This window comes from Mustela nivalis (assembly GCF_964662115.1).
Source record: "Mustela nivalis genome assembly, chromosome: 5".
NCBI lineage: Eukaryota > Metazoa > Chordata > Mammalia > Carnivora > Mustelidae > Mustela > Mustela nivalis.
This window is the reverse complement of record NC_139024.1, coordinates 5,437,730-5,454,578: the sequence shown is the minus strand read 5'-3', so window position 1 is coordinate 5,454,578 and position 16,849 is coordinate 5,437,730. Positions and strand designations below refer to the sequence as shown.

General features: G+C 44.9%; 1 long non-coding RNA gene across 2 annotated transcripts in view; it reads left to right on the top strand.

Moving 5' to 3' along the window:
* The first annotated feature begins 911 nt into the window (after positions 1-911).
* LOC309864874 overlaps positions 912-16,849 on the top strand; it is a 53,715-nt gene continuing 37,777 nt past the window's right edge. The window contains exons 1-3 of one of the 2 annotated variants that reach the window (XR_014311803.1): positions 912-2,151; positions 6,120-6,333; positions 9,379-9,604. This is a non-coding gene — a long non-coding RNA (uncharacterized lncRNA). Of the gene's footprint in view, positions 2,152-4,824; positions 5,022-6,119; positions 6,334-9,378; positions 9,605-16,849 lie in introns of those variants that run through there. The other variant, XR_014311804.1, reaches the window with a different exon arrangement.

The window sequence follows — 16,849 nt, the reverse complement described above, 5'->3', positions numbered from 1 at the left end:
GGCTCCCAGCAGGGCTGACGGCCACTTGGGTCACCTGCTTTCTGTCCTACCACTTGTCAAAAACGTTCTGAATAATACTGAATAATACTTACATTTGCATCAGTTTATTTGCATATTTGGAAAACTTCTCATTTCTTATCTTCATGTCCATTAAATCTGAGTTTTACTCAGATTTACAATTGTGACTAAACCGAATTTTTCTGTTGAAAATATGTATACATATACAGGCTCTTTGGGCATATATCCAAGTTTAGAAAGAAAATTTATGAAAATCATATTTAGCCAGTTATAATGAAATACTGAAGTTTTCTGTTTTACTTTCTATTTTCCACCAAATAATGGTTTAATAAACAGGTTGTTGCCAGAGCTGAAAAATGATTACTTTCTCCTCACGGAAAACTCTGATATTTCACTCCATAAGGAGTACCTCTGTTCTGCTCTCTCCTCTGTCCTGGATAGCTGTTCACGCTCCTTTGCTGAACTCACAAGCAATCCTGATGATGCCAGCATTTACTATTTCCTAATTATTCTGTCCAAGCCCATCTATAAAAATGTGTGACAGTTACATTTTGTAGACCTTCAAGGGCCACCGACCTGATGAACAGGCATTGGTGGCAGTGTTTTTCTCATACCCGTTGGTAGTAAGCATGGTTTTTCAGATGGAAATAAAACGCAGCATAGTGAAATGAGTAACACGTTTGTTTAACAGTTCTAAAATGGGTGCCCTGTATTTATAGTGCGAGCTTGGAATTAAGTAGTGGGGAAGTGCCCGCTGAAACTGTGACAGATGGTGGAGTGCGGCCTCCCCGCTCCCCCCCTCACCTTCTGCCCGTGAGGGTAGCGTTTCTCTGTCCAGGTAAAGCTGTTCAGGGAACAGAAGGGGTGTGTGTGGGGGGGGGGGTGGATGGATCAAGAACACTAAACTGTTATATCCTGAAATGAGGAAAGAGAAAAAGACTTGCGTTCACAGAGTTCAAAGACAGTTTTGTAAACTGTCCCATCAGCGGACATGCCAGCAATAATCCTAACTCCCCCTCCAGGACCGGCTTCCTCTTGGCCCGCCTGGCCGCGGGTGGGAGAGGAGGCAGGCCCTTCTCTGCAACTGGAATCCTTGACCTCTGAGGACCCAGAGCCAGACTTACTTTCTCCAGTCCCTCAGCCGACCCCATTCCAACATTAATCGGGGCAGGTGCCTGATTAGAGGAAGGCGGCTTCCACTTAATCAAAGGGCCCCAACCAGACCCTGTCACTCCCCTCGGGAAAGGGAGTGGCCAGCCCTCCTTGGTATCAGGATCAGGGAGAAGGAGGCCTTTCTCTCTGGGCTCAGACACTTGGTGTCTAATGAGTACTTCCTTCCACATCGTGAAAATATGAAATAATAGTGCCTTAGCCACACTACATAACTACCTGCCAAGCCATAGAAATGCTTTTCTCACAGATGACATAGATGAATCGTCTTTAAACCGAAGCAAGGAGATAAAGCCCTAAAACATTCACTGTGAAGTGTTTGCTGGCCCTTGGCGGAAGCACTGAGCACGGGGGGTCCAGCGTGGCAGCCACCGGTGTCCTGGGCTCATATCTCGGCCCTGCCACTTACCAGAAGCTACTTCAACTATGTACGCCTGTCCTCTCACCTGTAAATGGGGTCGTGCAAGCGAAGGATGGTGTTGGGATCACGGGAGTAAATGAACATGACGTGCCCAGCAAAATCCCTGGCACACAGTAGCTTTTAGTAAACAGAAACCTAAAAAGAGTGAGCTCTTGGGATAGCTCCTATGTGGATGCACGTGGGTTTTTAGAAAGTGGGTAAATAACTCTATTTGCATTGAAATTGCATCCACGAAACTCAAAGGTACTTAGTCATCAGTTTCCTGTCTTCCTATTGCACAAACCGTTTCCTGTTCCCAGGACTGCTGACACCAGGAAGTAAAAGGACAAAGGACCTGATGAAAAGGAGCCTTGATCCTCCCAGGCTGGCTGTGTTGTCCGCAGCAGAGACCAAAGATGGAAAGCTGGCCCGGGGCCCCCAAGCTCTTCAAGACCCAGTTTTCAGCTGCCAGACAGTAGAAAGAGCTCGGAAGCAGCGGGGCCAGTGAGGAAAAGGAGGCTGCGTCCCTCCCTTTCCTGCCCTGCTGACAACGGAGCAGACAGGTAGGGGGGCCTGGAAGGTCTGGGACAGGGTGGACAGGCACTGTCCAGACTTGCAGGAGCTCACAGAACCCTGGGATCCCACCGCTGTGTTCTAACACCGACAGTTGCCGACTAACCCCAGGTTTAAAAATGTGATGCCCGAGCACCTGTTTGGCTGCCTTAGGCCAGTTCGAGGGCCTTCTCCAGACCGTGCACGGGTGGCCACAGCCAACAACACAGGCAAGTGAACAAGTAGGGTGTCTCCTAGCAGACATTCGGTAAACAAAGCAACGAGCACCCCCCCCCCCACTTTTTAAATCAGACGCCATGGGAAAAAATTGCTCATGTTTTGAGGAACTTCAGGTCTGAGAGCGGGGGGTGGGGGGGGACATATGTATCTACAATCGCAAGCGGCTTCTGCAGGTCAGTTTCGTCAGGTCGCATATGAAGCAACTCGAGAGCCGGTGACAGCTCTGGCTTCCCAGGGCCTTCCCTGAAGTGACCTTGATCTCTCCAAGTGAACCCCAGAAGCCTCAACTCCGGCCAAACGAGCTCTCTGACGCTGATTTCCATCGCCTCTGGATCTGTCACCATGCCTGGCTGGCAGACAACCTCTGCAAAGCTGACCCAGAGACCCAGGACTTTCTCTCCGTGGTTTTCAGGTTATCAAAAGCAGCTTTCAGAGAATCATTTCAAGATGAAAGCCGGGGGACCCACAACTAAATCAAGGTAGCTGAAAAGAAAAAGGAATCGTTTAAATAAACACTTCTGGAATTGGGGGTCCCTCTTGAGTGAATTGCTCACTTCATTACAACACTAATGCTGAACAAAATCCACGCTTGTCTCATATGTTACCAAAAGGGCAGAGTGTCATCACTCCATACCTGGGGGGTGTGATTGAGCCTGAACGATAACTGAATCCCTGACAAGGGCTCGATAAGAATTTTTCTCTCCATATCTGTTTTTACAGAACTCACTTACTGTAACCTCTGTATACAACTGTGCACTAAGTAAGGGTAATGCTGTACAGACCACAGCAAAAAATCCCAAAGCACTGATTTTTACACCAGATTTTCCCAAGGCAAAATCCTGGTCCCATGACTAAGCTGTCAGCTCACTTTGTAAATGACACAGACCTGAGCGCGGGGCTTGGGCCTCCCTCTTGGGGCTTCCCCTCCCCCATGCAGTCTCAAGCTCCCTGGCTCACTCCCTGCCTCTGCTTTTCCCCATTTTCTGTGGTTGGAGGGTATTTCCTACCAGCCCAGCAGCCTCGCCACACAGTCTCTGTGTTGCTACGAGTTACTTTAAACTTAGAACTTGCTGGTGTGATGTGATAGAATTTTTTATTTATAACACAACGTATGCATACCAGCAGCACAATGTGTGCGCACTGTAACCTTGTTCTTAATGTCTGTCAGGGAACTTTCTGGATGGGAACCATGACTGGCATCTCATTATAGCTCTTTAAAAATATCTAACATAAGACTGAGGCACTTGGGTGGCTCAGTCAGGTAGGCTTCAGACTCCTGATCTCAGCTCAGGTCTTGATCTTAGGGCTGTGAGTTCAAGCCCCGCATTGGGCGGGCAATGGAGCCTACTTAAAAATAACAAATAAATTGGGGCACCTGGGTGGCTCAGTAGGTTAAGCCTCTGCCTTCGGCTCAGGTCATGATCTCAGGGTCCTGGGATCGAGCCCCACATCGGGCCCTCTGCTCAGCGGGGAGCCTGCTTCCCCCTCTTTCTTTGCCTACTTGTGATCTCTCTGTCAAATGAATAAATAAAACCTTTAAAACACACACACACACATAAATGAATAAATAAATAAGTGACTGAATGAATAAATAAATAATAAAAATACTTAACCGAAGATTTCTCAGTGCCATTTATGCTTCCCCTGGCCCTGTATTCAGCAGACTCAACGGTGCACAGCATCCAGGAACGGTGTCGGTGTAGTCAAGGAAATAAAGGGGAATTGCATGGGGAAGAAAAGAACTCCAGGAAAACATTCTCACCAGGCAGGTTTATTTTTCAAGTTCTACACACAAAAATACCGTTCCTTGTCTGCTAGCTCAGGTTTTAGCTCATGTGTCTGTCAACCCCATGGGGTTTCCACGGCTTTAGTCTTTCTATGGATCCTAAACTTCCCGTTGGCTCCGGGTGGTTCAACAGGCCGTTAAGGTCCTAGGCTGTGTTTGAAATTGTTTACAAGATCTGCATTGTTGACGAAAAGGTCCTGGTTTCTGTATAATGTTAACCATAGGAAAATATTAAGAAGTCTTTCAGAGAAGAAAAAACAGAAGAGTTCTTGGACCCGCTGTTTGTTTTTCATTGGAATTGAATTGAATTAGTGGTCGACTTCACAAAACTAAAACATGCTGCCATTCACTAGCTATGTTCCCCTGTTAGGAATCAAAAGGAAGCCCCAGATCTGGGGAGAAAAGCTTCATGCTAATTAAGCCTCACAGTTTGTTCTACCAACACCCTATCTGCTCAGCAACCAGGAGTTTCTGTGGCCAAGCCGTTCCAAGCAGATAGCTCAGGAGCTGCGGTTCCCCCTCTGCAGTGGTAGGCCTCCAGTGATTTTAGCTGTAAGGTGCTTCTCATCCCCAAATTCTGACAAAGGAGATTTGCAAAGCCTGTAGTCTTTCCTTCCTAATTTATTTTAAGATTTTATTAATTTATTTGACGCAGAGAGAGTGAGAGAGCACAGCAGGCCGAGCGGCAGGCAGAGGGAAAAGGAGAAGCCGACTGTAGGCTGAGCAGAGGGCCCAGAGATGGGGCCCGATCCCAGGATCCTGGGATCATGACCTGAGCCAAAGGCAGACACTTAACCAACAGAGCCACCCAGGCTCCCCTCCTAATTTAATTGAAACTGCAGTTGTAATAAAAAGGTAAGTATGTGCACTGGCTTCCTCCTGACATGGACACAAAATTCTGTGTGACACAGATCCTTCTTGGGTCTGAGAGTGAAGTTCTAGAAGTGACCAAAGAAGTGGATCAATGTCCTCCTTCCCCTGCGTCCCCGGCCAGTTCCTGACCAGCCCTCTGTGCCCCTGCGTCCCCGGCCAGCCCCCGGCCGCCAGCCCAGCCCTTCAGCTCCACCTGGTCTCCTTCCTGGCCAGCCCCTGGAATTGAGGCCAGCCCCTCCCGCAGGCCCCTGCAGGAAGGACACAGCTTCCTCAACCTCTCCTCATCCCTGCTGCCTCCAAAACAAACACAAATTAAAAAAAGGACAAAGGAGTTTTAGTTATCGAAAGGTCAGAGTTTTAAAAATTACAAACAGCGAGAAAAATTACAGGGTTGATAAAGAATCTCGGAAAAATCCAGCAGGGGTTCCCGAAGCCTGACCTCATTTACATTTCAATGGAGACCCAGGTCAACCCTGTGGAATGTTTCTGAACATTCTTATTAATCTTTTCTGTAGTTCGAGGTCCCCTGGCGGCACCCTTCTCTGTTACTGGGTGTGCTGCCCTACTCTTGAGGGATCCAGCCCGGGCCTCTGCCCCTATGACAAAGGAGTCCCGTCTTGCCCTCTCAGGCTGCTCTCTTGGGCTTGAGGCTACTTGTCCTGACATTCCGTTTGCCACCGTGGTCTCTAATGGAGCCCCTCCTGGTCGAGGTCTTGGGGATCTAGCCTCACTGCCCCTCTTCCCACAGCCCCGACCTCCCCCTCGAGCCATCTGTCCCTGTGCTTGCAGTTGAGTCACTGCTCCTTCTAGATGTCCCTGTGCCTCTGGCATGGAACAGGACGTCGGTCTCTCTGTCACGGAATTCAAGTGGTCCCCAGGGCGCCTGGGTGGCTCAGTCGGTTAAGCAGTGGCTGCCTTGGGCACAGGTCACGATCTCGGGGTGCTGGGATCCAGCTCCGTCAGGCTTTGGGCTCCCTGCTCTGCGAGGAGTCTGCTTGTGCCTCTGCCCCTCCCCCCACTCATGATGTCCTCCTCTCCCTCACTCTCTCGTTCTCCCTCTCAAATAAATAAATGTTACAGAAGAAAGAAAGAAAGAAAGCCAGCCCGGTGAGGCGATACAAGGAAGAAAATCTCCTGCTGTGATATGGGGCAGTTACCTGGATCTCAGCAATTCTCCGTGTCCCTTGCTGGAAAACGGGGCTCTAATAAAACCCACTTTAGAGTGTTACTGTGAGGATGAGATGGGCAACGACTGTCAAGGCCAGACAGACGCTTGGGATCTAGGGACTGCTCGGTACGGATTGGCTGTTGGCGTACACTGAGATGGCTTCCTGTGTGTCATGCGTGAAGTGAGGACACCAAGTGATTGTGCCTTCGAGAAATTTGCTGGGTGGCGAAGGGAGCAAGTAAGCCCCAAATTACAAGCAATCAGCTGCCTGTTAACGTGCTTGATGTCCTTCACGAGTATTGAGCCTGCAGTGACCAGCTTCAGCTGAGGACAAGAATGGGAGAAGCTTGTCCTCCCCTGGGGAGGGTAGTGTGTTGGGGCAGTGGTGATGGCCGGTATGGCCCTAACATGAACTTGACCAGCTCAGTAATGGCTCTTACTTAATGAACAGATCCAGGCTCAGGATAGGAGCCTCCGGATGGGCTCCGGATAGATTCAGATCTGGTAGTCCCCTATCCTCAGTAGGAAAGAGCCTTTTGGAACGTTCCTCTACGGACACCCATCATCCCTGAGCCTCAAGGCTGGTCTCCAGATGAGCTTCCCTCTGAGAGGCTGTGCTTAGCCTGAGGACCAGATTAATGGTCCAACTTCCACTGACTGTTTCGCACATGCTTGGCATGACCTGGGTCTTCACAAACATCAACTCACCTAGTCTCCCCTACAGCCCTGTGTGCTCAGCCTTATCCTGTGTCAAATCCTGACTCCCAACAATTTCCAGTTTTGCAACCTTGGGCAAGTTACATACTCTCTCTAGGCCTCTGTTTCTTCACTTCTGATGAGGAGGTTGGTTGTCCCAGCCCCCAGGCTGATGAGAGGATTATAGGAGTTGAAGGCCTTGGTGAGAACACAGTAACTGTTCCTCTCGCCCACTACATGCCTCCGGTTTCCGGCCCGTTTGCAGAATCATGGCAAGCAATGAGGCAAAAATTCACAGCAATTCACCAAAATGATTTCCTCTTCTTTCTGGGCACCCCACTAATCCACATTTCCCACCTCCCTTAAACTTAGGTGTGGCCATGTGACTGAGTTCTAGTCAATACAATAGGGGTCAAGGGGAGGGGCTAGGTGCCCCTTCCCAGCCTGGCCCATAGAAGCCTCCCCATGTCCTCTAGCAGTCTGTCCTAGCGGGGCCAGCTGGAATGGGGCTTGCGTCCAGAAGATAAAGAGTCCCCAAGTGACTGCCCAGAGAAAGGCCATTCTGTAGACCTCTTTACCGGTATAGTTCTGTTACCCAAATAAGAAATGTGCTTTTATTGTATTTAAACTAATACGTGTTTGGCCAGTAGCCTCACTAACCCTCACTGATCCAACTCATATACCCGGAGCTCAAAAGACCAATTTTGCCGTGAATGGTCAGCGCCGCGGTTGCCTGCCCGGCCAGACAACTATCTGCCAGAGCTTTCCCCTTACTCCTCCTGCTTTCCTTAAAGAACCATTGTGGTTTCACGGGAAATCTCGTGTGATTTTCTTGTGCCCTGACCCCTCTGCCAGCATCAGCAGGCAGTGCACGCAGGACTCCAGGTCCTTCCCAGAAAGCCGCCCGACCCCCCGCAGCAAGTCAGTTGTGGCTACACGCCCATGGAAACTTCAGGAAAACAGGGACCACCCTTTTCTTGGTGGGACTGCTGGCTGCGGTGGAAGAAAATATTTGAAGGATGCAGTAGCCATGGTGGCAGTCGCCGCACAGAAGGAGTTTGCCAAAGAGGCAGCTTCTGAGCGCAAGAGAGCCAGCCTGGAAGAACATTTCCTTATGGCATCATTTGAGCTCCCGCAGTAATGTCGATTCATAGTTCCCATTTACCTTGGTCAGTGAACCTTCGTTTTGGTTAAGCGAATCAGAACTCCCATTATTTGGAACTTCAAGTTCCCAATGTACCAGCTTTGCCTCTCCCCCCAGTTCCCCCGGGCCTCTGGCTCCACACACACACTCTGCCCTCCCCCAACACCTGCTCCTGAAAGCTGCTATCTTCACACTGTATAAAATAATAAAATTCCTTAAATAATCAGTGATAATGGCAGGCATGACTTCCACTGAGAGAAGAGTATTAGTCACTCACATGTGGTCTCAACTGCTAATACTCATTCTTAGTGAGGGAACCTGGCTATAGATGCTAGGAAAAAGCATCCCATTAAGACAAACTCAGTAGGACAGCCCCCACTTTTTAAAATTGCATTGCATATATTGCATATATCCTGGGATAGAGCCCTGCATAGGGCTCTCTGCTCAGCGGGGAGCCTGCTTCCCCCTCTCTCTGTCTCTGCCTGCCTCTCTGCCTACTTGTGATCTCCGTCTGTCAAATAAATAAATAAAATCTTTAAAAAAAAATAAAATGCAAATTGGTTACAACCTCAGAGACAAGTAAAATGGGAAATAATAATATAAATTAATTTCAACCGTTAGTTATAAGGTCATTCTCCTAGCTTTCACATCAAGTCTTTGGTCAAGTACAATATACCCCCCCAGGAATAGCTCTGTAGAATACCTAATTCTCTTGCTTTGTCTCAAACAACATCAAGTGTTAATAGGCTTTTATCTTTGAGTTTTACTTTAAAATTCTTAACCGATTTTTTTATAATAATGGGGAATTTTCAAAAGCTGCTCAACTTTTCACTATCATTTTCTTTCATTCTGGTGAGGCAGGCAGACCGGCTACTTGACATCCAAGTTTCTTTCCCCATATTCGTTTCCAGGCTTCCAGTCCATTAGCTCAGTCAAAGCACACTTAAAGAAAAGACTTTCCTTGCTTTACCTTCTTCATTTTCCTTCACTCCCCGTTGCCCAGCACCACAGCACCTCTGAAATCAACTGCCAGGAGTAACCACTCCACAGAGAGTTTTAGGTATGGAGTTTTAAAATAATCTTGTGTACCCTGGGGGAGGGGCAGGTCAGGAGTTACTGTTTAATGTGTACAGAACTCATGTTTGGGATGATGAAAAGTTTCTGGAAATGGTGGTGACAGCCACACAACACTGATGGTAGTAAATGCCACTGAATTATACACTTTAACATGATTAAAATGGTAAGCCTTCTGTATATTTTGTCACAATTAAAAAAAAAAAATCCTGTTCATACTGCCTGTCTTGTGTGTTTGTATATATCCCTAAATACAGATGCATCACTCCATGGCTAGCAGCAACTCAGAAGGATGAAGAAGTCAGTGAAATATAAAGTGTAAAGCAATTTCATTCCTTAAAAAACTACAAGATAGAACAAAGCACACACATCCTTTGCCAGCTGCCTTTGGAAACCTGCTCTGTTTGCTCATGCGCAGAAAAAAGCCAAGCCCCGGGATGGTATTGACAAGAACAAGATGAATGACCCCCTGGAGACCATAGGGTTTGTATTCGAGTTTCCATCACCTTTTCATCCTTTTGTCCCCAATCTTGATTCACATGCAGATTAACCAAGACCAACACTTCACTAAATAAGCTTTTCACTCCAGTTTGGAAGGTAGAGGGAACATCTAAATATTTATGAGGCTTTTTCTCCCGGGTTTATGATGTGCTCTTGTTGGATGTTGAGGAATTACGTTAATGAATGCGTGCCTGTGCACACCGACACAGAAACCGGGCAAAGGGGAAAACACACACACACACACACACACACACACACACACACACACACAGAGCGCTTTGTCGGCACTCACCAAACAGTTCCCATGAAAAGGAAGAAAAGAGAGAGGGGGAGGAAGAGAGATTTAAAATCTGTTGCCAGGAGAGAAATAAATTGTAGGGCTCAACACAAAAGCAAGAACAAAGTTTCATCTTAGCTTTCTGGAGTTGCAAATGTAACTGTTGTTTCAAGTCGGTACAAATGTGAAGTAAAACATGCTGATTGCCCGAAAAAAAGGAGAACTGGCTGCCCGGCTGTTCCCGGTGATGATGAAAAATAAAGCACAGAAGTTCAGTATTGGAAATGTATCATTTATTAGAAAACAAAGAACTAGCCAACATTTTCTTTTAAGCAGTGCTTTACACATGTTCCTTCAAGACAGACTCTTTGGGTACGAATCCATAAAAGGGTTGTCAGGGTTTTTATTGTACTGACCATATATAGTGTCTTTCTTTTCTCTGGCTTTTCAGTGTCCTGTAGATACTGTTTTCATTAGGCTAGCTAAATTCCACTTTAAAGTGAATTCACTCTAAATGTGTTTGCATGAAGTTAGATCTAGTTATGACTTAGGCTCTAAATCATCTTTAATTATGGGTAATCTTTATGATATTTTAATAGGTAAAATAATATATTAACACACTGGAGCTGAAATGCAGACATATTAATGGCCTTAATATCGCACTGCTAGGAAGTCATCTTTCCAGCCCTTTAATCATCCTCCTGGCCTCCCCTTTCTGTCCTGTTCTCCTATGAACACAGAAGAGCAGAGTAGTCAGGGCCCTGCTCATCCGGGGCTCTGCGGCTTTGTGATTATCTGTAATACTTGTGCATCAGGATATGAGATTTTAAAGGGTATTTTTTCTTCTCTAAAAATAAATATATATAATATATATACACACATACATATATATGTATATATATCCTCATATATATGTGTGTGTGTGTGTATATATATATTTATATATAGCTCCTCAACTGGTATTTATTTTCATTTGTAAGTCATAATATACAAAAAGGCTAAGATTGTGTTTGTTATTTTTTAGAATCTTTGCTCGATTCAAGAAATAATTAGCCTGGCTCTCATAACTATCTTGATAGGTACAAAAAAGGTTAAAATATCTTACCCCTGACCCCACACAGCCCACAAGGCTGCTGTGGCTGAAGGAGGTAAAGCAGAAACTAAATCTCCAACTTCCCTTTTAAGTACTCAAGGCCTCTCTACACATTTGGGGACAAACTGAAAGTTAGTTGTTGAGAGCTAGTATTTCTTTCTTTCTTTCACAGTGGGGTAAAATACAGAGCATAGTCTCCTATTCCCTCCTCCCCCCCCCAAAAAAGCTGGTTACTTGATTAATAGTTATTTGAAGTCCAGGTAATAATTGACCCTACTTTATTTATGTAACGGTTATATAATCTAAACATTACATATTCTTAGCTTAAACCAGAGCATCTTTAAATCAACGTCATCAATAAAAACGAAGACAAAACGTTTGCACGGAAAATGTTAACGGTCTTTCATCTGAGACCCTGACAGGGAATGGCATTAACTCAGCACTATTCCTTAGTCATCTACTACTTACTTGTCTAGACAAATAGGCACTTGGCTATGTCTCAGTTGAAAGAAAACTGCATCCAGGTTTTAAGGAAAAATTTACTGAAACCTTCACAGAATTGTTCCAACTCCCTACCGCCCCAACACCACCAGAAAAAAAAAAAAATGCATTGTTTGGAAGGTATTTCAGAAGGGAATTTTGTATTAAACTTGGAAAATCGGTGTGAGTATTCAGTGAGTAAGTCCAACATATATCCCATACTTGAGGCTGCTAGAGCTCAGCAGAAGGCACCTGTCACCCAGAGCGCACCTAGTATAAAGGCACCACCCCAGACTCATCATCAGGCCTAGGCTGAACTGACATCTCCCACCCAACATACAGTGGAAAACAGCATGGCTGGCCATTTAAAGGCCACAGCATCAGGCCATGATCTGCATGGAGTGAAACGTCTCCAAGAAAATTTCCCTTTACTAAAAGTACATCAGTGCACTTCTCAAGATTCCGATTAGTGATAAGCCTATATAAATCTGAGAGGATGCCATCTGTTGTTAAGCTGATTGAAATTATTGTATTGGATTCACCTCAGCAGGAACAACAAACATATTTTAAAACACAGAATTGGGGCACCTGGGTGGCTCATTTGGTTAAGTGTCCAACTCTTGATTTCAGCTCAGGTCATGAGCTCAGGATCTTGGGATTCTCTTGTTCCCTCTACCCCTCCCTGCCTCTCAAAAACAAAACAAAACAAAAAACACAGAATACACTAAGGGAGGAAAAGTTCAGGCCTTTGCAACAGTGTTTCTGTAGAGGAACTTACTAGAATGTACTAGAACGTGGAGAACCGCGTTCCCTGGGAATCCAAGATATCTTTTCGGGGGAAGGGGAGACTAGCACATAAAGGTGACAGCTTGCGGGGTAGAGGAAGCTGAAGAAAAACTATGTACAGTGTAGAAGTTTGGGAAAATGGAAATTACCTTTTTACCACTAAATTTCTAAAATATGTCTTAATCATAAAATCCGCCATAAACAAAGCAAATAAACTGATATTCTCATATACTCATGGTAATACTATAAGTTGATAGGAGCTTTGTGCAAGATAATTTGTTAACATATATCATAGAATTTAGGATTTGTGTGCCTTTAGGCTATAATATCACTTCTGACAACTTATTTTATATAAATCATAGATGGGCAAAGATATAACAACATTATTATTTCTAATGAGGATTTAGAAGAAAGAAATTGCATTTTATTTTTTTTTCTTAGCTGTATTTCTATAATAAGCATGAAATAATTATATAATAAGAAGCAAAATTTATTAAGGAAGAAAGTTAGTCCCCTGCCAACAAATTGCTTGGTGTCTCATTGATTGAGTGTCCCCTCTGGGAACTTCATGGAAACTACTCCAGTGTCACAGAAATGCACAGATTCCAAGAGTGTATGGAAACGCTATGTGCCAGTACTCTTAAGACCGTGTCTGTCCTGGGCCTCCTGGGTGGCTCAGTTGGTTAAGCTTCTGCCTTTGACTTGGATCATGATCCCAGAGTCCTGGGATGGAGCACTGCATTGGGCTCCCTGCTCAGTGGAGAGCCTACTTCTCCCTCTCTCTCTCTCTGCCTGCCACTCTGCGTGCTTGCACTCTCTTTGTCAAATAAATAAATAAAGTCTTAAAAAAAAAAAAAAAAGATAGTGTCTGTCCTGACATTAAAATAAAACATGCAGAGGTCAGTGAAATGGTCATGTTTTGAGAAATGTAGACAAAATTGAAAATTTTTAATTATTTCAAATAAAAATATGTATATTTCTGAAAATGGTGTATAACCTCTCACTTGTCTTTTTAGATCTAACCAACTTCACAGCAAATATAGGCAACACTTAGCATTTACACTCTTCAACAACTTGTAGACCTCCTCTCTCATCTAACCTCTGCGTTTCCTAGAGCAACTTCATTACCGTCAGGTTTCCTGCAAACAGAAAAGCGTTCTCAAACCAGAACTGACCTGAATCTGTACTAAAACAGCAAGGAGCACATGAGATTGTCTATATAAAATGTTAAAAATGCCAGTTTTACATTCAGTGTCATTTTCCCTCAAGGGTTTATCTCATAATTTGTGTTTCTCAAACATTGTCAAATATTTGATCCTTGAAACCTTCGCCCAACTCATTGCAAAGTTTAGAAATACTGCTTGTTTCAGAATGTTGACACAGTTCTTCAACATGCCAGGAACAGGCCGACCAGCCCCAGCTGTTTTCATGGAAGCTGGGAGAGACGCTGGCCGTCCACATCATGACATTGTTCCAGCCCAAAACTGTCACTACCCTGCACTGAGACACATGGTTCACAGCTGAGCCTAAGTCCAAAGTGAATGAAAAAGTTTACTGGCCGGGTGACAAGCACGAGACTCCCCTGACCTGTCTACCCTTTCCTCTGACAGTGTAGACACGCACTGACTCGTTCCAAAAAAAGCTGGTTTGTAAACAGCGAAGAGCTGTCTGAGAAGTATTCGCACAATGAAATAAACATTTTTGCCCATAATGACAACCAACCAGTCAGTTCAGTGAAAAGGGAAAACATTTACTTTTTAGTAATGGGTGAGTTTACTTACTCGGTTGCCTGGTTTGTTTAGTGGTTAGTCGTTATCTCCGTGGAGGAGTCTTAAATCTGAATTCTCATCCTCTGGGGAAGAACTCCCGTTAAGGAATGTGTTAAGTTCCGATCACGGGACTGTGATCGGTGTTGGAGCACTCGGTCACATGCAGCTAAGATCGGTCACAAATGCTTCAGGTGGCTGGTGGCTATCACAGAGGCCTGGGCTTCTGTTTCTCTGTCCCTGATCCATACAATGGCAGCAGTTCGCCTTTGACTGCTTTATGTGTCAGATTTCCTGAACCAACAAAAATGCAACTCCAAAACCGATGATCCAGCTTCGCCCCTTACTCACGTCCCCCTGTACGGGACGGCGCAGAGACGCGAGAACCAGAGCAGATCACGACTGGAGCCCACCAACCTGGGCTACTTGCCTTCAAGAAATGTTTATGCCTTTTAAAGACTCACTATAATGGAGGTTCGTCGTAGACTTCTTTCCGCCATGTCAGTGCCACCATCCGTTTTTCCAGTGAACAATTCAGTGCCCACTCTCAGATTTTCTTGATTGTTATAACCCGTTGATATAAAAGAGAGAACAAGGAATAAGTCTTATGTAATCCTCAATTTTAAGCCTGATTCATCTATAAAATCATTCAGTCTTCCTAAACTATGTGAATGGAATTTGTTTGCATAAATCTAATTCCACCAAAGGCTTCTAAACTGTGAACTAATTACATGATCTAATTTTGGAGCTTTTCCAAAGTTAATCTCTAAATTAGTTATCTTTTGCTTTTCTTTTATGTGTCATCTTGCTTTTTCACATTTCATTAGGTATCAAAACCAAGAGAGACAAAGTCAAGCTATTTATATTTTATCAAGTCTCAAGATAACAGAAAATATTTTATCCCAGTTAGATCTACCGAAGAGCTAGGTGGATCCTAAACCAATGTCTTGGCACAAATAATTATGGGCAGCGATAGCTTAAAACAATTTGTAAAAATAATACAAAGAAGGACAGTTATTTCGCTGTATTTGATTTTAGTTTTCAATTGAAATGAACCTTTTCATGCAGGCATGTCTGTGCATGTTGTATGTTATGTTCAGACATACAGTGAGGGGTGGTTAGAAGGAGAATTGGACATTATGTCAGAAGACATGGGTTCAGGCCCCGTCCCATCACTTACTGATTGAGAGCAGGGACATCACCCACCATCATGAATGTCAACTTTCTCCTGTAAAGTTGGGATCCACAGTGCTCTTCCAATCTGTTTCAAGAACTTGCCATTGAAATCAAAGCAGACAGTGTATGTGAAACTTCATTGATGACATGTATAGGGTCCTAATAACATGTACTGGCGAGTGACGTAATTATGGCAATAACCCAACATAAGATTTGGAGCAACTTACTTAATTGTACTGAGCCTTATTTCTTCTTTTACAAAAGTAGATTATGAAAGGTTCACAGGGGATAGAGGTGACATTGCAGTGTCCCACTGAGGAGAGATGTATTAGTTAGGACTTCTTTGTTTTTTTTAAGGGACATGAACTCAACTTGAAATAGTTGAAGCAAAAAAAAAAAAAAAAAAAAAAAAGTCTATTGAAAGTTTCAAGTAACCATGGAAAAGAAGCAACAGAAGTCTCAAAAACCACTGGGACCAGAAATTTGAATGCTAGGAAGACTTTCTCTTCTCTCACTGCATATTGTTTTTCTTTTTCTTAAACGTCCTACACGTGCCCAGGACACACAGCCACCAACAACTCCTGCCCCCCAGCCCGCCCCACACATCTCATAATTTTGCCCCAAGAAGAAAGATTAAAACTTGACTAAATTGCCCACCTCCTCATCCCAAGCCTGATCGCAGTTGAAAAGTCCCTGAAAAGACCCTGGCGGCCCCAGGTTAGATCAGGGGCCCTGGCTGGGATCGTGTCCTGAACCCCCGTTTGGACCAGGTGGTTGGAGGAAAGAGAAGCAGTTTTCCCTGAGGAGAGAGGTGGCACTCCCAGAAAGGAGGTGGCACTCTCAGAAGCAGTCAAAGCAGTAACTGCTCACAAATGTCAGAAGGTTGGCCTGAGCCCGGGCCTTTCCGCTTCTCTCTGGAGAAGGCTACGTTAGGCTCATGGGTGAAGCTTTCTGTCGGGTGATGAACAAAACCGTGTCCTCCTGCGTTCTGCAGTTGGTATGAGGAGTGAATTAGAATCGATTCAGAAGTGCCTTCAGAAGTCTAAAGTGCTAACCCAGTAAGAGGTAGACTAACGGATTCTAGTTCTCGCTGTGCCTTTCGTCTGGCCGCTAACCCATCTCCAGAAAGTACACAACCGAGCATCAGAAGCATTCTCTAGTTCTATTTCGTTAGGAAACAGCACCATTTCAGAGTTTTTTCATAGTTAAAATTTTATTCCTCTCCTGTTAAATCAGGCACGCAATTTACTTGGGGCTATTCCTGAAATTTTTTCAATTAGAAAAAATGTAAATTACAAGATACATTATCCATTGTGTACACCTAGTTGACCGTGTTTTAGAGTATCACCTGAATGAGCAGCAGCAAAGTAACAACACAAAGAGAAACTCTTGGGAACTGCACTGCTTTCAATGTCCTTCCTACACCTTTTAGGTCTCTTTGTAGAGCTTTTCCATCCCTGAACGCATCTCCTTGGTGGTTCATGTCAGCTACGGGACTCGTTCCGTTGGGCGATGCCTGTGCCCGTCGTACGCAGTTATCCGTGGCTCTGCGGTGGGGACTTCCAGCCCATTCTTCCGTGATGTCAGTGTGCCGCTAGCTTCTCTGGGTGGCTCATGTGGGACCATCTACCTACAATGTGCGCCTCTCA